The sequence below is a fragment of the Carassius auratus genome, unplaced genomic scaffold (genome assembly GCF_003368295.1).
Source record: "Carassius auratus strain Wakin unplaced genomic scaffold, ASM336829v1 scaf_tig00217415, whole genome shotgun sequence".
Classification (NCBI taxonomy): Eukaryota; Metazoa; Chordata; class Actinopteri; order Cypriniformes; family Cyprinidae; genus Carassius; species Carassius auratus.
In genome coordinates this window covers 48,965-69,863 of record NW_020529059.1, presented here as the reverse complement: position 1 = coordinate 69,863, position 20,899 = coordinate 48,965, and the positions used below count along the sequence as shown (strand labels likewise).

General features: G+C 36.5%; 1 pseudogene; it reads left to right on the top strand.

Moving 5' to 3' along the window:
* Window positions 1-322: 322 nt before the first annotated feature.
* On the top strand, window positions 323-19,808 carry LOC113100934 (semaphorin-3F-like; annotated as a pseudogene).
* The last annotated feature ends 1,091 nt before the right edge of the window (window positions 19,809-20,899 follow it).

Sequence of the window (20,899 nt, the reverse complement as noted above, 5' to 3'; positions counted from 1 at the left end):
TGTGGCATTATGCAATGTGTTGATACATCTGCATTTTTCTGACCTCTGAATAGTTGTGTTTCATATTATGTAACTTCATATTATGACTGTGACAACCTACCCCATATAGGACTAGTGTGAGTGTGACTATATATATATATATATATATATATATATATATATATATATATATATATACACACATATAAATGCATTAAATGTAAACAACATTTAATGTGGCATTATCCACTATTATCTGTTGCATATCTTCATTTTCCTGATCGCTTCACGGATAAAGGCGGTTCGTTGGGAGCAGTGCTGAGGGGGCTGGACCGTGACACTTCACCGGCGGAATTATCCAAACAGACTTTCAACACACGGAGACGTACAGCGTGGAGCTTACGTGACAAGACGACGAACACATCTTCTGTTTTGTATTCAAAGTTACAAACGCGGGAGATATTGTCACGCAAACTGCAAAACACATCTTAACTTCTGCTGCCTTTATCTCATCAACTGTCTAGATAAGAGCTTAGAAATATCTTGAGGAATTTCGTGCACAGACTGCAACTTTTATCGCCGATTTTTGGACTGATTGACACGCCCCAAAAGTGAGAATTCAAAAGGCTGGCGCTATAAAAGCTCTTATGTTTTTAGGAGAAGGGTTTGGACGGATTTCAGAAATTCATTAAAGCACGAGCTGTGCTAACAGAGACGGTAAGGAATGTAACGATAACATCTCACCTGCGCCTCAAGACACCAAATACACGGAGCAACAAACCGACTAAAACACAAGACCAGCGAATCAGGTGAATATATACAGCACTTCTCTCAGCTTCGAGATAAAACAATCTGAAACTGCATAAAGTCTTAAGAGAGTAGTTTGGCCTCAGGTAGATGAAGGGAAAATATAAAAAAATGTATGCAAATCATAGCAACAGTGTTTACATTTGCAGTAATATTAAAAGCACTCCAACATAACCTTTAGATCACCCTGCAATTTGTGTTAGGCTATATAAATATTTAATTGTTTTTGTTTTCAGCCTTTCTGTATTTACGATAATAAATGTCGTTATCAGCCCACAAAATACTACAATGCTACTTTGACAAATTTGTTTTAATAAATTTTTACATGGAGGAAAAAGAACATATAATCCAATAACTGTATCTACTGTGGAGATGAAATGAAATTTAACTAGGGTTTATCCACTACTTGGTGAATTTAGGGTGCATCAAGAGCAGGAATGTTATGACTTGAATGCAGATGGTTTATTGTGTGTTCGGTAAGGATTCTTTCATCTTCTAATTTAAATGTGTGCATGGGTGCTTGAGCAGTTTATACTTTAGAACAGTTGTGTGTTAGAGCAGCTGTATGAATTTAAATTTTTTAAATTGTAACTGGCATATGTTTGTATGGTGGTTGTGTGTGTAAGTATATTTTTATGTAGTATGGCTACTGCATTCACAATTTAACACCCAAGCTTAAACTTGATTGTAGTATTATACAGTATAAACCGTTTTAAAGAAAGGGACCAAAATGATTTAAATTACATTTCATAATGTTTTGCTAAAAGTTACAATTAACATGAGAGGCAAAATTTTCAAATATGTTCATGTCCTGTCCACTTTGGCAAACTCAGACTATATTTTACTTTTTATACCCTTTTTGTGTTTACCACAATATTTGTTCTTTTAAAAAGAGAGATACAGAAGCCTGACATTTTGTCAGTCACAAAAAGGAAAAAATCAGACACACCGGAGTTGGATTTAATGGACGTCATAGATTGCGCTTGAACATCCATAATTCATATGCTGGCCATTCCAGCAGAGGACGACTGATACATAATGCATGCTAACAAGAAAGTATAACCGTTTACACCTGTGAAGTTCCACTCAAGATTTAAAACAGCAAATATGTCACTTAACGGTTTACTTGAGTGATGTAGACATGCAAATGCTCTATCTATCTATCTATCTGTCTATCTGTCTGTCTGTCTGTCTATCTCTCTATTCGTCTGTCTATCCGTCTGTCTGTCTGTCTGTCTGTCTGTCCGTTATTGTGGCTGGCTGTCTGTCTGTCTCTCTGTCCATCTGTCCATCTACTGTATCTGTCTATCCTGTTAGGTTAGATCTATAGCAGAGCTTTGTGTGTGTGTGTGTGAGTGAATTAAAGTCTGTGCTTCCTACTCTTTCCCCTCAAATCAGTGCCAGAACCAACATGTAAGAACACCTGAGTGACTGATGCTGTTGGATATGTGAAGGAGAGGAGACATAAGACAGATCTGATCTTGCACAGAGTGTGAGTTTCAATGAGAGCCAGTGAAAAACAGTAAAACTTCAGAGGATTTTTTTGAAATCAGGTTCAAAAGTGAGGACGCTTTGAGCTGGAAAATATGATATCAATTATTTGTTGGTTTTTGTAGTCCTTCACAAGAGCACCCAAGATCATAAATGTGCATTTGCAGCTTTCAGACCAATAATTCTTTGCTCTTGTTTAACACTAAAACATTGGCTATGATCCCAATCTGATGTCTACAGAGTCATGATACACATCTACATGAACATAAAGAGAGATAATCATCTCCAGTTCCTTTTTTTATATACTATTCTCTCTTTTACCAACTCTTCTATGCAATCTACAGTTCTCTCTCACTCTGTCATCTTGCAGTTTGGACATGTAGTACATTCCTGGACAAGCCCCTTGATGCACTTTGAATGTGAATTTGAACCAGTGACAGCTGGCAGAGCCTGGACCAGTGTTTGTGTTTGTGTATGCGCCTGAGTTTGTGGAAAAGGATTGAGCAAGCTGCTTAGTGTCAAAGCTTTTGCCTTAAAGCAAAACACACAAACAGCCGAGAGCAAAGCTGTGGCATACACACGTGTAGTACTTCTAAGTGCTAATAAAAAAGAATCTGGATTTAAGATCATTTAATCATGGATCTCCAATAAAGAGAATGTATGGACATACATATCCCAAGTATGCAAGTGTATACTGTGCTGACATCACTCACATACATCAGCTGATGATGTCATATATAGGAATGATGGAAACTGATCTAAAAGAGGCAGCAGTCACAGCCCTGGACTCCAGCGAGATCTTCCAAGTTATAACAATGAGCAGCGTGACGGGGCTTTGCAGCAGCTTGGAGTGATTTGCCACCTCCAGCTTTTCCCAGGCACATGGCCCCATAAGCTGTAAATCACAAGCAGTGATTTCTGGGTCAATTTTGTTTTCCATTTTAATATATGTTTTTACATTAAGTACATTAAATATGCAGTTCATACATGCAATAATGAAAATTCACCAATGAATTACAATTATTTTGATATTTTAGCGAGAGCATGTCAGGCTGAAACAACTGTCGTGATATAATGAAGAAAAAAAATATATGAGCAATATTACAAAAGTAGTGGGATTATGGCTATAATGTGCTAGTGCTAACGTTGAAATAATGTAATAATCATTAACACACACAATTTCTCAATACTAAATATTATTATTAAATACTACTATTATTCATATAAATATATACAACATATACAACAACAGCCATCATAATAGTTGCTAGGCAATTCAGTCAAAAGTACAAAGGCAGTGCTCTGATATACAGCATTAATGTTACAGTAAAATATAAAGTGATGAGATTTTGCCCTCAGCCAAAACTATCTGATTTTGAAAAAATAATAGATTCATGAGACCAAAGACTGCCCCAAAGACTGTTTACCTAAAACAAATTACATCTCATGTTTAACCACTGTCATCAGAGCCAGCGGCAAATTCCAGAAGATCTGGCCAAGCAATTTTTCAAATAGACATTATATTTAGTCTAAACAAAGTACATTCTTGTCTAAAAAAAAAAAAAAACTGACACAAAAGCAGTATTATTTTATAAGTTACAACTGTTTTAGACATCCACCATGTGAAATATGGCCACAATATGAGAAATGTTATTTCATGATTTTTTATATAAAAAAAAATATATATATATATATATATATATATATTATATAAAAATAAAGAAGCAAATTACAAACCGTAAGACAAATACAATAGATACACATTAAATATTAAATAAACATTTTTTTAAATATAGTAGGTTTAACATGTTTACTTTATTTAACATCTTTTGTTGTTTGATTAACATTAGTGAGACAGACAAGTATTTAATTAGATATTTAATGTCCCTTTAAGACCGAATTAATGTAATATACTCACCATAAACTGTATAAAAACATGGATGTAGTGTCTGTGCCGTCACCTGTTTTCTGAAGAGAGTTTTTGAAGCTCAAAGTGGAAGAGGCCGGCCATCGCCATCTTGGTAGCACGTCACCGCGCGTCACTCCTGGATAATCGAAAATGGGCAAAAAAGCAGGAGCTGGTTGCTGAAGCCGAGACAGCTTGATTGCAGTGTCAACAGCGGCAATTCACCTGTCACTCAAGTGACCACGCCCTTAATTATGCAGAACTTTAAAGGGATACCTGGGTATTAAGACATGTAAAGCTTAATATAACGTAAATGATTTCCCTTATCATTTACGTTAATGGAGGGGAGCATTATTCTGATGACGTAAAATGGCTGCACTCTGTGAGCTACTGCTGCTACCTGTTGCTGTTTTTACCGCAACACAACTCGGAATAGACAACTCTGAAAATAAAATACTGATATGATGACTACAGCTACTAAAAGAACTTGCATGTGGTGATGGATATAAGTATAGGCTTAAACCAAAAGCCGTAGCATTGATTTTTCCACACAAGGAGTCTAAACGCCCCGGATCTCAAGGGAAATCTGCACTGAGATACTCATCCAGCTGCCACAGCATCATGATTAGCATCAGCATGTTTACATCCTTACAGGATGGCAAAGCATTTCTTGTCTCAACCGTTTGTAAGCTGTTTCAGAAGCTGGGGTCTACTAAAAGAATCAGATATCAGGGCTCAAGTGGAGAGAGAAAAAGCGGGTCTCTAGGAAATTGTATTTGTCCACATGCATTTTCCCATTCTTTTCTCCTCTTCTTATCGCTAGGAAATCATTGAAGTCTTATATGGCTTCTCTTGTTGCCCTCTGACTGAAAATTACAACCAAAAGCCACATAATGTTGTATATTCTGAGTTGTCGCAGTAAAAAGTGCCAGGTCACCGAGTACAACCATTTGACGTAATCAACACAGAATGTACTGTGCACATAAAATAATTTTTTTTTTTTAAATAACATGCATCTTCCATGGGTTTTCTACAACCTATTTCAATAAGAGACATAATTTATTCTATATTAAGCTATAAATGTCTTAATACCTGGGGATCCCTTTAAGGCTTAATATAATTTAAACGGATGAGTTATAAAAAAAATATTGAAGGGCAAAATTAGCTAGCTTATATAGACCATTATAGTTTTTATAACCAGGCTGTAATTTTTTATTTTTTTTTTCTGCTGTAAAGTTTGGCATTTTAACATTGGTAGTCTATGGGATTGATTCCTTTTTGCGGCCAGTTGACGAATTGCAGTTTAATTCACTTCCGTGTTGGCTTCACGAGATAGAGCAGAAGGTTGCTGTTTGGACAAAACACAATTTGTTCAACCATCGGGATTTTCAAAGGTCAGGACACCAAAAATATGGGATGGTCCTGGTAAAAACCCGACATTTGGTTACCCTAACTATGACATTCCCTGTGAGAAATTCCTCCAGTGGAGTAATAGTCTACAAGCGGTTCTGTTATCACTAGAATATCACGATTCGATTCGAGGACCATACTCACACACACACATATATATTTAAAATATAAAACAGTATTATTTCTACTGTTTTAGTAGTAATAGTTAATCAATTATTCGTTTTTTTTTTTACATTTAAAAGTACATTTAAAAATATTTTACATTATTTAGATTTAATATTTAATTTGTTTTCAAAACCATATCAACACAAGTACATTGTGTAACATTTCCCAAAAAATAAAAATTATTTCTTTGCTTTATCCTGGACACTCTTTATTCTTTGCTCTGTGATTTTTATGCCACTCGTTCATACGTTCAAGCCCTTGTACACTGGTCACAAACCACAGCTCTTTATGCTCATAATCCGCTAACTCTCAAATCAGTCTGTGCAGTTGCACTGGGTGGATGAAGATGATTAACAGCACCTGTTTTTTCTAAAATAAAACTGACCCCATGTTGCATAAATGCTCTGTAATGCAGGTCTGAAACCTCTATCTTTGCATGGAGTTGAATAGAGGAAGGTGTGACAGGCTGGGATTTGCCTGGCTTTTAAAACTCAAAGCTAAATATACAACAAGTGGTAGAGTACAGTAGTAATGTTTGCTTTCTGTTCCTTCTGTTGTCTGTCTAAATCAAACTGTCTCCATCTCTCTTCCTCCTCTTCATCTCTCATTCATTTCCAAGCTATTTTTTCCTCCTCTCGCCCTTCGTCTGTTCTTCCTTTGTCATTTCAGCCTTTTCCTTTGTCGAAATCAGTGATAAATTTAGCCTCTCTCATGCATTTCTCCCTATGTCCACCTTGTTTTATTTTTTTTTCTTTTGTGTGGGTTTGTATAGATTGCCTGCGAACGGGTCTAACTGTGAGAGTAATGGAAATGAGACTCCTCCTAGTGCTGTTGGCTTTGTTCATGTTTGAAGTGGCCTGCACACATCGCTCCGCTCCCAGAGTACACCTGGCTTTTAAAGGTGAGAGCAAACATTATTCATTACCTGTACATGCATACTCAAACACTCAGCTTCTCTCTTTCTCTTTTGCATACACCCACATGCCTATACATACACACACATGTACACACTTAGTCTAAATGAGAACATCCCAAACTTCTATTATTGTTATATAAAGCTAGTTATATACAGAATGCTATAGACTAACCATAGCCCACACCCTTCCTCTTCAAGAAAACATTTTAGTTGTGTCCTAAATGACATGCTATACAGTACACTATGTATTTTGCTCTCTAGCATATGACATTAAGATGGCTAGTTTGTCTTCCAGAATCAGAGTCTGATTGCCCTTTCCCTTTTTCTAAGTAATTAAAGCTTAAGTGCAATAGGTACCCAACATTCCAATCTTCATTTTCTTGGTTAAATAAGTGCATCAACCAGTTAATTGTTGGTTTTTCACTGTGAATATACTACTCACACTAAGTATGCAAATTGAAACACTTTTGTATTTTTTTTTTTACAATATTTTATGTATGACTCATGTTTCTAATTGAGAATGTATTTGGATGTAGGAAGGCCTTGTAAGATTTAGCTTGTAAGGAGCAATTTTATAGCTAATTATGTACACAGACATAAACATGTGTTTGCATAGTTTCCTTGTCAGTGCCAAGTAGTTCTTGGCTGAAAACAAATAGTGGATGATGTCAGCATGGTTGAGGTGTGGAACGTGCTGGATCTGGGTGGGTGTCCTCAGTGGAGCATGTTCCAGAGAACCCTTGAATCTTGTGTATTGTTTATTGTTCAGAAATCCAAGAGCTCATTTAAATTGGTCATTTCACTGGATTTTAAGGTGAGATAATGCAATGTGGTGTCACTGGAGCTCTGCGAATTCCCATTAAAAGGAAACTTTCCTCAATTTGGTTCACCACAAATTGTAATTCATAATTATTCAGACAAAACATTCAATAGGAATCCAAAAATAACAGTTTAAGTACCAAAACGTAATTGTGGATTAATCAGTACATGTTCGGAGGTCTTCTTTGCAAGTGCAACATTCTGCTTCTTCCTATTTCTTATGAAATGTTTACTTTGCTATCATTTAGCATGTCAATCGAGAATTGAGACTACAGGAGAGTTTCTAATTTTTAGTTCAATCTGTTCATTTGTCACCACTGCATTTCACATAAATACATTAAATGCAGTAGTCATTTTGAGCATTTTTATAAAAGTATATTTATTAAGGATTATTAATTTTAACTTTCTTTACCTCAGTACACATTAACAGACATTTGCATTCCATTCATATTTAGCTTTAACTAGATTTAAAGTATTGAGTTACAGTTACAGGATAGCTGGTTTTGTTAGGGGTCATAAGTCATAATTTTGATTAAAGATATTTTTTTACAGTAAAAATAGTAATACTACCTGTATATAAACTAATGGCATATGTAGCTGTCTCAAGAATCAGTGCTGTATCTCATTATGTGATGTTAACATTTTTCTCTTCCTGGTTTTAGTATCTTTCTTTTTAAAGGGAATTTGACACAAAACTCTTGTTGTAGAGAAGTTCAGGGATATTCCCACAGATTCTTTCCCAGCATCCTCCTCTCATAATTGTATGTCTTCAAAGCATATATGAGATCTAAACCAAAGTCATTTTAAACAATTATAGTCATTGTCAGCTGTCAAGCTGTCTTCCTTGTTCTTGAAAAACACATGCACATGCATGCAGTGACTTTATACACACATTAGTGCAGCTAATACAGACACAGGTATCCTCATGTTACACAGGCCCTCTTATTACAATTTTGAAGCAGGTTGAAATATGGCCTGCTTAACACATACCTGATGGAAACCGGCATTAAAAGTGTGAATCACTTAAGGGGAATCCTTTCATATAACATTTCATCTGAATAAGTTGAAGGTGGAGAGAGGTCCCACATAATTACTCCAGAGATTATAGAGTGGCCCATCTCTCATGTATGTGGGATTGTAACCCTGCTCATTATTGTTTGGAAACTGCTCTGAGATTAAAAACAGTGGAAACATCAAAATACAGCATCCCACAAGAATATAAACACAATTTTGGATTTGTTTGTGTTGTACCAGCCGGAGTGTAAACAACTTTTTTTCCAAAAGCCACATTTTCCCCAAGTCACTCCAGTTTAGTTGGCTATTTCTGTGGGGCCTCATTCTTTGCTGTGGTACAATAACTATGACCTACATAAAAAGCTGACTTTACTCAACTTGAGTTAGCACTCAGTGCTGCCTTTGTTGGTCTTTCTTTAAATATTCTGGTGCAGTTATTATTTTATTATTTTTTAGAATTCATTTTTAGGTCATTTGGCAATTATGACAAGGATATTTCAGGAATAATTTTCCTTTGCAGTTATCAAACACTCAAAGTTCATGATTTCAAACAAGAATTTAATCTTGAGTAAATCCATTTTCACACTGTACATAATATTGTTTAATGTCCAAAATCACTTGCACGTGTAAAATGTTGTTGTTGTTTTTTTTATTTTTTATTTAGGGAAAATCGTAAAACATTTTATGTTTTTTTTTTATATGCTGGTTATCAGTCAGAATTGTTATATTGATGCATCCCTCATTATTTAAGGTGGGACGTGAAATGGTCTGATGATTGTTATGGACGAATGACAATAACAAAAATAAAATAACATTAACTGCTTCATGACCTATAAGCAGATGTTCTTCTATTTTACAGTTAAAGTGTTTGATGCCTCAATGCTCAGTGACCCTTGAGATTTAGAGAATTCAATTGACCCCTCTGTTTTTCACAAACAATCCAATCAAGATGGGTTAAAATTGCCTTGAGGGAAATTCATAATGATGTTAGCAGGATTCATGAGAAAGAAAAGCTGTTCCAAATATCAATCACCTCATGTTTCATATTTCCCATTGCCCCGGGCTCATATTCCTCCTGCTTGTGCCCTGATCAAACCTAATTGAAGAGATGACTGGGCTGAATTATACGCCCTCAGTAATTTGGATCTAACTAGTTATTGTTAGCTTTGTCTTTTCTTTCATCACCCATCCCTGTAATTCCACCGAATCTCTTTGGCTCTGATCCAGTCCATTTCTACCCTCCTGTTTTCCTCAATTGCAATGTGTTTTACCCCCATCAGGAGAGATCACCCTTCCAGTATTCAGCCCCCTCTCAACCTCGCCACCACCCTCTCCTTCACATCAAGAATAGCTGGGCGGAAAAATCCACTTGTCTCATTGGCCTCTTTATTTTCTGCTGTTATCTGAGATGGATTGTTCATTGTTTGCCACCGGGATGGTCTTTGTTTCGGAGGCGCCTTCAGATGAGGGAAGGTCTTTGTGTAACTCTAGAAAGTGTACCCAACTAGAGACCGAGAATGCTGCAAGAAACTGACAGAAAGAGAAACTTGATATTCTACAATGGCCTTGTATGCATTCAGTGTGTAACCTTACCCTATTATGATTAAACAATTTAATATGGCTGTTGACACAATTTAATAATTTATTCAGATTAGGATATGCTGATTAAATAATCAAGTTTTTGAAATGACCTTTTTATTTATTTATTATTATAAATCAGGGATATTGTGGCAAATTATATGTAATTTAAATATTTATTTTTACATTAATATTGGTAGCAATATTAATAATTGATTTGCTTTGGTAAATTAATTGTTCTGAATTTATATTTCAGCTTATGTCAAATATAAATATAAAACATTTTTAACTATTTTATTTTGTTATTTTAATGTTTTGTTATATTTGAGACTGATATCTGTTTGAATAGTGCATGAGACTGTGTTTTAAGTTCCTGTCAAATTCTTCTCACAACAAAGACTTCCTGCAGGATGTTTTATCACTAGCCTCACCTTTGTACCAGCGTCTCTCACCCGTGATTGTAAGGAACCCTGTGCTGCGTCCACTTTGGTCCACTGCAGGTTTGGCAGAGGTGCCGTGTCCGGTGTTCTTTCCTGACGGTAAAGGGAAGAAAGGGGAACAGGAGTGTATACAAACCCTTTCCCTTTTGCCCACCCAGTTCCGTGTCCAACAGATATCCGATCATTAACAGTTATTTTAGCACCTACTCTAGAACATCCTGTAAACACACATTTAAACATATTAGATACTTTCAGAACATTAACAACGTCACTAAAATGGCCACATTTCCTGTGCCTAAACTTTTCCATGGTTGTGTAAACATCCATACAGATGATCTTCCAGGGAAGGATGATGAAGCTCATTGACAAATTGGTCTTCCGCTTGTAGTTCATACATTGGCTACAGTGTGCTTGTTTTAAGCTACATTTGAAAGCTCACCCTATCACCCAGTAGGGCATCGTTTAAAATATTCAGCTCTTAAAAGCTCATCAGACACACTCAAAATGACTCAAGCTCTTTAACCAACTCTTACATTCATTTCAGCTTGATAAAACATAAAGAAAGTGTTGCATTGGCTGACCTTACAATAAGGTTCAAGCCTAAGCCTGCTTTTATATGTGACCCTGGACCCCAAAACCAGTCTTAAGTCACTGGGGTTTATTTGTAGCAATTGCCAAAAATACATTGTATGGGTCAAAATGATAGATTTTTATATTATGCCAAAACTCATTAGGATATTAAGTAAAGATCATGTTCCACAAAGATATTTTGTAAATTTCCTACTGTAAATATATTAAAGCATACTTCTTGATTAGTAATATGCATATGGACAACTTTAAAGGCGATTTTTCTCAGTATTTAGATTTTTTTTGCAACCTCAGATTCCAGATTTTCAAATAGTTGTATCTCAGCTGAAAATCGTCCTATCCTAATAAAGCTTATTTATTCGTCTTTCAGATAATGTATAAATTTCAATTTGGAAAAATTGACCCTTATGACTGGTTTTGTGGTCCAGGTTCACATATTTGTGAAAAACTAATCTCATAAAAAAAATATCACATTTCATATTCCAGTTGTAGTCTGAATAATATTTACCAGAGATATTTCAAAGTTGAAAATGCAACTTCATTGTTAACCCTTTTGATTTTTTTTTTTTTTTTTATTCACAAAAATGTATCCTTTCATTGGATAAAAAGAATTTAAGGGGGGTTTTTGTAGGTTGGACACAATTATTGCCCCCCCCCTAGAAATTCTTATGAGTAAAATATCTATGAAGTATATTCCCACTCATATTCACAATTTTGAGCACTCCAGCGTGATTATAAACATGAAATTATCCAGCCGTGGCTTCCTGTTTCACAGAAATATAAAGAGGATGGAAAACAAAGCCCAAATTCCCCTAATCATCCATCACAATGAGAAAAAAAAACTAAGAATATATTTCTGATGTGCAGCAAAAGATAATTGAGTTTAACAAATTAGTGAAGTGGCTTTAAGAAAATTCCCATTTCCACCATCAGGTTAATTAAGAATTTCCAATCAACATAAAATGTTATGAATCTGCCTGGAAGAGGTCGTGTGTCTATATCGTCCTAATGCATGGTGAGGAGGTCACTTTGAGTGGATAAAGACTCTCCAAGGATCACAGCTGGAGAATTGCAGAAAATAGTTGAGTCTCGGTTTTGAAAACCTTAAAAAAATAGTCAAACAGAACCTACATCACCACATGTTGTTTGGGAGGGTTTCAAGAAAAATTCTCCTAGCTCATCCAAAAACAAACTAAAGCATATTCAGTTATCAGACACGACTGGAACTTCACATAGGACTGGCTTTTATGATCAGATGAAACTAAAAAATTAGCTTTTTAGCAGGAAACACTCAAGATGGGTTTGGTGAACACAAAGATAAAAAGTACCCCATGTGTACAATGAAATGTATTTTAATGTTGTGGGCCTTTATTTCTGCTGGAGGTCCTGGACATATTGTTTAGACACATGGCATCTTTGATTCTATCAAATACCAACAGATAAAAAATCAGTAAGTGACTGACTCTGTCAGAAATCTTATAATGGACCATGTTTGGATCTTCCAACCGTACAATAACCCAAACACAAACCTCAAAAACAACACAGAAATGGATCCCTGAGCTCAAAACCAAGCTTCTGCTATAGCCATTCCAGTCCTCTGACCTGAACCCTACAGTAAATGAGAGGAGTGAACTGAAGAGAAGCACCAACATGGAGTTGGGAATCTTTTGAACAGTGGTGTATTGTGTAATAGTTCAAAATGACAAGAAATTCAGGATGTTACTGGACATGATGTGGATGAATCTAGTTCAGAGGATGGAAGGAAAGATTAGTGTGTAATTAGTTATCTATGAATGTAGCTTATGAAAGAGTTTGAGGACTTCATCCTCAAGGGGGATCATGGGATTGAGTGTGTCAGACTGATCCGGAACAGGGGAAGAAATATAAAAGAACGGCTTTTTAATAAATGTGTTAGAGTTTGAATAAGATTAAAGGAGTAGAGTCTAGGGAGAGAAAACTAAACCTATTGAGAGACACAAGACTTCCTTTAAAAAGTTCTCATTTTGGTGTAGCAACGATCACTAGTTCCTATTACTTTCTTTTCTGAAAATTTTTTACACTTTTTATTCAGAAAGATTGTTTTGCATTTATCAAAACAAAAATAACTGTATTTTTTAATGTTTCAAAAGATTTAGATTTTTAAATAAATGCTGTGCATTTGAACTTTAAAATGATCAAAGAATCCCGAAATAATGACAGAATTTATATTTTCCGGGAACTATTCCTTTCAAATCTTTCCTGACTATTATTAGATTCTGACATCTCTCTCTCATTCCTGAAATAATCTGATCATAATTCATAACCGACACAAGTCTACGCTGTTAAACATTCACACAACATTAACTGCAATTCTTGCATCAGGGCCTGGTGTTCTTTTGAAGTCATGTGACAGCCTGCAAGAACGTCTGAAGAAATGGTTCATTTTAACTCCCCTGAATTTCTTCATTTTAATCTTTGCCTTCGAGACTGAATACTTAGCCCACATGTGGAAGTGTTTTTCTATCTGCCAGCACTCAGGAAATGTTTCTGGAACTGTGTTAAGTGCAGTTTGCTCCCAAGAGCCACCAACTTAGGCTTCTCGGCTCTTCTTTCCACCTTGAAGAAGAGCTCGCTGAGAAGGGGTGGCCCACAACACCGCTACCACAAGATTTTTATTTTAATGATTTCATCTGGAAAAGAAAATACCCACTGAATGTTTATAACACGTGGGAGTTGTGAGGGTTTAGTTAAAAAGCAGATGCTTGAGAAGAAAGTTAAGAGCACCCCCTATTGATCAAACACTGTTTTACAATTACATTGAACAGCGTTTCCCATCATTTCTGTCTTCTGTAACTCATAGGTACTTTAATTTACTATTTGTATTCAGCAAGGACATTAAATTAATCAAAAATGACAGTAAATACACTTATATTTACATTATTGAAAAATTGTTTCAAATACAACTTCCTGTTCTTAAATGAAAAAAATAAAAATAAAAATAAATATTAAGCAGCACAGACATTTTTAACTGTGATAACAATAATAAGAAATATTTCTTGTTCACTAAATCATCATAATAGAATGATTTCTGAAGGATCATGCAACGCTAACAACTTAAATTAAGGCTGCTGACATAAAATATATGAAAATAAAACATTTTTCCCAATATAAAATACTGGATTTTTTCTTCTTCTCTCTTGTGCACCAGAACTTATGGACACTCGAACAGCAAGGCCATTCAGTTTTTCCTTCAACACCAGTGACTACCGGATCTTGCACGTTGACCCAGACCAGGGGCGGTTGTACCTGGGCAGCCGTGAATATCTGGTCTCTCTGGACATGCAGAACATCAACAAAGAGCCTCTCATTGTAAGTGATGATTCATATCAGTCAATTCCATTCCCGACAAAATAACAATCAGCACCCAAACACTGACCCCAGAAGAACTGTAGTGTCAGTGGATTGTTCTCATAATGCACTGGGTGTTTTATGTCTGTAGATCCACTGGCCGGCTCCAGCTCAGAGAAAGGGAGAGTGTCAGATGACTGGGAAAGGCAGGCATGTAAGTTTAAATCAGTTCTTGTCATCTAATTAGTTCTAAATGACTTGTTAAATAAGATGTGAGACTCTTGTTATGACGAGGAATAAAACATATATATATATATAAGTCGCATTTATTTAGAACCAAGAGAAAAAACATTACCGTCTACAGCCGCGAGAGGGCGCTCTATGCTGCTCAGTGCTCGTGTAGCCTAACCCTGAAAACATTAAATGAACACAACTAAAAACTTTTAACTGAAATATTAACTTAATTTATTTAACAAAATCCAAGACCAAGAACCGATATTGGTAATCTGGAAAGGCAAGTTATTCAGATAACGGTACACAACAGTACACAGAACAACTGAATAGGTGCCCGGTATGTTAACATAACACATTAACAGTTACAGGAGCACTGAGCAGCATAGAGCGCCCTCTGGCGGCTGTAGATGGTTATGTTTTCTCTTGGTCCATGTACAATAAATTTTGATAAGTTGCACCGGACTATAAGTCGCAGGACCAGCCAAACGATGACAATAAGTGCGACTTATAGTCCGGAAAATACAGTAAATAAGTTTTAAAAGTGGCTTGTTTGTGTGTGTGTGTTTTCAGGGAGAGTGTGCTAACTTTGTGCGTCTGATTGAGCCGTGGAACAGGACTCATCTGTACACCTGTGGCACAGGAGCTTATAAACCCATCTGCACCTTCATCAACAGAGGATGGAGAGCTGAGGTGCAGCACACACACACATAAACATTCTGTTTATACTCGTATGTAGACACAACCAGCTTTAACCCAACCAATGCTTTCCCTGCTCTGATTTCCACAGGACTATCTCTTCAGACTGGTTCCTGGATATGTGGACTCTGGCAAGGGAAAATGCTCTTATGATCCAAACCAGGAGAATGTCGCAGCCCTGATTAGTAAGAAACAATTCATGAAGATTTGATGTAATTGATTGGTTGCGGTTCACCATATTATCAAACAATCTCCAAAACAGCGGAACATAACAGAATCATAACACAAGTTAACAGTAACATATAACAAAAAAATTACATATAATAAAATAACAGGATCATAGCATAACATAGAATCATAATATGTCATGAAATCATAACATTTAACAAAAGAATCATAACATATCATTACATTGCAGAACATTGCAAAATAACAGAACATATAATTATAACTTAACAGAACATGTAACATAACAGAATCATACATTTTCTGCAGGGTAAATCATTGCTAATAACTTAGTGCTAATTTGTTTACATATTAATTTAGGTATATAGCTGACTGTCATGAGCTTTTGAGCATGTTCTAATAATAACTTTGAACACTAATTCATTCTAGCCCATATATAAATGCATAATAAAATGATTAAAATCAATTTGACCACTTTAACATGGGCATAATTCACTGGAAACCATTCTGTTTATGAAATGTTGAGTTTATCCTTGTCTGGTGTTCTGTAAAGCATATCAACAGCATTAGGGCAGATTTTATCGAAAGGTCAATATCCTGTCTAATGTGTCATCACACAACATTTTGACCGTATTTCACAATTCATCTGAAACATGTAGGCTTCACTTGTACTTATGATTTTTTTTTCTCTCTCCTCCGTCCAGATGGAAACCTGTACGCTGGAGTGCCGGTGGACTTCATGAGCACTGATCCAGGCATCTTCAGGACCATGGGCAGCCGGCCAGCTGTGAGATCAGAGCAGTATGACTCGAAGTGGCTGAATGGTACATAGTTTGGCTGTTCATATTTGGATTGGAAGATGTCATTTGAATTAGTCTGACAATAAATATTTGCTCAGCTGTTTTAGTTTGCTTGAAATATTTGGATGGACATTACATACACACTCTGTTTATTTCCTAGAACCCGTATTTGTTCACATGAAACCGATTCCTGACAGCGCCGAGAAGAACGACGACAAACTCTATTTCTTCTTCCGTGAGAAGACTCTGGACTCAGGGGCAGGAGCGAGTCCAAGTGTGCTGGCCAGAGTGGGCCGCGTGTGCCTGGTGAGGCTCGCAACCAGAAAGTGCAGGTGCACAGGAAGCAGTTCTGCACAGTTCTGTCAGTCAATGGAAAAAAGCTGTTTTTTTTGTTTATTCACAGAATGATGAGGGCGGACAAAAGTCACTTGTGAACAAATGGACGACTTTTCTGAAGGCCAGGCTGGTGTGCTCTGTGATGGGCGATGATGGGGTGGAAACCTTCTTTGATGAACTGAGTGAGTTTACTTCCTTTTTGTGTCAAATCTGCCAAGTATCTCAGATATAGCAATTACTGTTGTATTTCCAGTAATGCATTCTTAATATCTCTGTATTATTGACACACTTTCTCATCCTCTCCAGGGGACGTGTTTATCCAACCCACCCAGGATGAACGAAACCCTGTGGTGTATGGCGTCTTCTCAACTTCTGGGTACATATTTCCTTAAGATCAACACATAATGTCAAATTATAGTAAATTTTGACTTTTCATATTCTTCTTTCCGTAAATGATTTGTTTCTGGCTGTCATATTTGACTCATCTGTCTTGTATTTGTCTCTTAGCTCTGTGTTTAAAGGCTCAGCCGTGTGTGTCTACTCAATGGCCGACATCCGAAATGTCTTCAATGGCCCTTTCGCACATAAACACGGACACAACTACCAGTGGACTACATACACAGGGAAGATTCCCTATCCTCGTCCAGGAACAGTGAGATTCATTTGATTTCTCTCTTAAGTTTTATGAAAGTTTAGAAGTTTCTCTCACAGTATTTGTTATTGCATAAGCTTGTGTGTTTTTATCATCTTACAAGATCTGTGACATCTTTTATGACTATAAGGGTGTTTTCTTTAAAAGACGAGCAAACCCAGAATCATATACATTTATCTGACTGACTTTCCCCTCTGTTGTTCATATCAGTGTCCGGGAGGCACATTCACCCCAGGTCTCAAGTCCACAAAAGAGTTCTCAGATGAAGCGGTTAACTTCATTCGCGCTCATCCTCTCATGTACCACCCCGTGTATCCCATTCACAAGCGCCCTCTGGTGGTGCGCTCTGGGGTAGACTATCGCTTTACTACAATTGCCGTGGATCAGGTGGATGCTGTGGACGGCCGATACGAGGTTCTCTTCCTGGGAACAGGTGAGTCTGGCATCTTCTGAATGCTGACATTAGTTCAGTTTCTTTGCAAATCTGTTAACCTTGGGCTGGTGTAACCTAGTTGTTAAAGTCAGCATGAAATAAAAATGTCCCTTTCTGTTCTAAATGCATATTATAGATCTTGTTGTAAAGAAATTATCCATGAATGTTTATTTTTTAAATGATTTTTAATCAAAACGTCAATAGACGTATTGTGTTTACAGTGTATCACTTTTCTGTCATCCCACAGATCGTGGTACAGTCCAAAAAGTTATAGTTCTGCCCAAGGATCCCACCACAATGGAAGAGCTCACTTTAGAGGAAGTGGAAGTTTTCAGGGTAAACAAATGAAAAAAATATATATACATTTTTTTTCTGGACCTCAGCATTTTATTGTTCTAATATATAATGACATTTAAGAATATATATGTAGGCCTGTGTGTGTAAAAAAAAAAAGTAAAGGTGAAAATATTATATGCTTTTTTTATTCCCTATTTATAGACACCTGCTCCTGTCAAAACAATGTACATATCAGCCAAAAGGGTAAGACATAATAAAACACATTTTAATACATTTTAAGAGTGTCATTTTATAAAGATGAATTCTAGAAATCATACAATTATACAATATATTTTTCAAGTATTATTATTATTATATTTTTATTTTGCAGCAACAACTGTATGCATCTTCAGAAGAAGGTCTTACCCAAGTGTCCTTGCACCGTTGTGGAGTATATGGAAAGGCCTGTTCAGACTGCTGTCTGGCCAGAGACCCCTACTGCGCCTGGGATGGAGAAAACTGCTCTGCCTTTACACAAGCCACCAAAAGGTCAGAGAAGCTCTATTCTGCACTTAATTGGCTTTTGTGAGTCCCAATTAATAGGACAGTAAAAATGACATGGTGTTTAATTATATCTTGTATTATTTCATTTAGGAGGAGCAGAAGACAGGATGTTAAACATGGTGACCCTTTGCGTCAGTGCCGGGGCTACATCGCTAAAGGTAACAAAAACAGTCATCAGCAAATAGTGTGTAGGAGTTCATTCTGATGTATTTGTATGATAGGACATAGCATATGACTGTAACACCTTCTGTATTTACTAGTGGAGAGGAGACTGCAGGAGAAAGTTCAGTTCGGCGTGGAGGGTAGCAGCACGTTTCTGGAGTGTGTGCCGCGCTCTCCTCAGGCCACCATCAAATGGCTTTACCAGAGAGAGGGAAGACGAAAAGCGGTACCACTGCATTCTTTTACTTTATTTCAAACCAACCAACCAGCCAAAAATAATAAATCTGTCTTGAGTATCAGATCATCTTATTAAAACGATTTCTGAAGGAAAAGTTATATTATTTCTAATAAAATGTTCTTTTAGTTTCATCATAATAAGATATATGCAACTTTGTTGAGCTTGAGAGATCTTTTTAAAAACATGAACACATCTCTTTTGTTGACAGCTGAATCGAGAGGGAGAGGTTCTGAAGACTCCTCAGGGGGTTCTTCTCAAAACGCTCACCAAAGCAGACGCAGGTCTCTACCATTGCCTGGCCACAGAAAATAACTTCAAGCACACGCTGGCTCGTGTTTCCTTGCGCATCCTGGACCGGGACATCGCTGTAGCCCTCACCACCCCTGATGAGGAGGAAGAGGCATCGAGGACCCATCACAAAAACCATCACCAGCACCCTGCAGCTCCTACCCCACTGCTCCTGATGGAGCCAGAAATGCGTCTGATTCAGCAGTACTGCCAGTCCTACTGGGAGCAGCTGACGGCCGGGGGAAACTCACAGGCTGACCTCCCCAAACGTGCAAATCGCAGACACACAGAAGCACTGAAGGCTAGTGGGGAGTGAGGAGCACAAGATAAGAGAGTCGGTCACCTTGCTCCGAGTAGTTTGTGAACTTGCATAGGTTAGTTCTTGTGCAGTGGCACCAAAAAGTATTTGGACATTTTTACACCTTTCAAGATGCACTTAAAATGAGACCTAAAGTGAAAATGTTTTCTTTTAAATGTACCTGCACTGGATAATTAATAGACAGTGGCCCCAAAACTTATTTGGATACTTTTAGACAATAAAAAAATATTGAATTATTACATTATTCAAAATGAAATATTCTTGGACACTTTAATGAACTAAATTAACAGAATTAAAACATTCATGAACAGTCCAAATAGTTGGAAATTACTTTTTTTTTTTTACGATTGAAACATTTTCATTTAAAATATTAATATAATTATTAATAAAATATAATATAATTATTTCTTAAACACTGTCCATAAATTTAATTCAAAACGAATGTTCACAGTTTGAACCCAGTTGTTTTGGAATTTGGCAGGTTGATTAATTTTTATCAAATTTAACAACATTTACCCCAAAAATAAAATGTCCAAGTCCTTTTTGGGATAGTTGTATGTAATCATACATTCGTTGTTCATTCACTGATCCAAAGTACAGACCATTCATCTGTTGTACTGGGATCGTAGTCATGTTGATTTAGGACTTACTGTTTCCACTCGACACAGTGATCTGACCGCATTATAGTATTATAAACCACTCACAAATTAAGCTGTAAATGACCTTTAGGATTCAGTAATTACATGCTGGGTTTAATTTACATAAAATCAACCAATAAACCACAAAGCACCTTTAAAGATGATATTACCTCATAAGTTTTTAAAACGTTCCACTATCCTGACGCCAGAAAGCCCCTTTGTTAAACCCTTTGTCATTGGGCCAGTGCAATTTCTGATGTTCCACCTGGATTATGAAATTGTCCGAATAATTTTTTTGTATGTATGTTCAATAGTAATATATGTATGGATTCTAATAACTGGGTTAATAATGGCACCAAACATTTGCAAGTCACCGTCTGTGTGACTGTGGCTGTTTCTCACCATTTGTAATATATATTTATTTGAAGTTGTATATTTTTTATGGGATGGTCTTTGAGGATACTGAATAAGGGTGGAGGGCATTTTTGCATGATTGAGAAATTAGGTATGTTGTCATATTTATTTAAATGCATTCAAAATGACTGACACTGTTTAGGAAATAGCACTTTTATGCTGTGCATTTCGTGCTTTGTGTCTGGTTGAGCAATCATCTTTCAAGTGAATACAAATGTCACAG